A 1,101-nucleotide genomic window follows, 5' to 3' on the forward strand; every position below is an offset into this window, starting at 1 on the left:
CTATTAAGAGGCAGGACATTTATTTATTTATTTATTTATTTATTTATTTATTTATTCATTCATTCATTCATTCATTCATTTATTCATTCATTCATTCAGGTGCTGGGTATCAAACCTAAGGCCTGGCCTATGCAACTACTCTACAACTGAGCTATACTCTCAGTCCCCAGAGGCAGGGCTGTTAGGAGGTGATTAGGGGGATGGGCTTAATGTCCTTATAAGAAAGCCCTAAGAAGATCATTTTCTCCTTCCCTCATGTAAAGACACCACAAAAACCAGCTTGAGAAGGAGGTGGGTAAAGAAGAAAACTGCAAGGATAAGAAGAGAAGGAAGACAGACGAAGAACCGCAAGTTTGTTTGAACATGAACACATACTTGCAGCCAAAATGAAATACCCTGTAAGTGGAGCTAAAACAAAAAGTTATTCCTTTGCAGCTTTGTTTGAAAGAAAAGAGGCTCTAAAATGTGGTGAAATTTACACTGCACTAGCATAAGTCACCGTTTAAACAAAATTTTAATTCTCACTCCCATAAGAATGCTTATTTAGTGTTTTATCTTACCTGAATAGAAATTCAGTGCAATGTGGTTTTATACACACATGTGATTCTTTTAAATATAATCTTGATTTTAAACAGTCATGCTTTTAAAGGGTAAGATGGCATCTGCAATCACAAACAAATTGGTTAGTTTATTTTTCCCAGTGAGATGGAGGCACCACACCTTGTCAAGCCCAAAAGGAGCATCCTTTGCACTAGAGCTGCATCAGTAAGTCTCTGTCAGGAAAACCCCCAAGTTCATGCTATCACCGCATCACTCAGAGTGAAGCAGGCATCTGTTCTCCTGATTTCTTTTCTCTCCTGGCTTGTCCTTTACTTTTAAATTGGTAATGATCTTCTTTGACACAGAGAAGAAATAAAATACAGTCAATTCCTTTGAGATGTTCCTTTGTGGTTTTCACCTTTAATACCATACTTAGAAATATTTTTTCCACCCCTGAAAAGTCCAGCCAACTCTGTCAATTTCAGAGTGTCTTCTAGGTCTGTGTGCTTTCTTTGTTTCGTGCTGCATTCCACAAAGGCTCCCTTCGAGACAGAGACAGTG

Source organism: Chinchilla lanigera, unplaced genomic scaffold, assembly GCF_000276665.1.
Source record: "Chinchilla lanigera isolate Chin_1 unplaced genomic scaffold, ChiLan1.0 scaffold00121, whole genome shotgun sequence".
NCBI classification, from domain to species: Eukaryota; Metazoa; Chordata; class Mammalia; order Rodentia; family Chinchillidae; genus Chinchilla; species Chinchilla lanigera.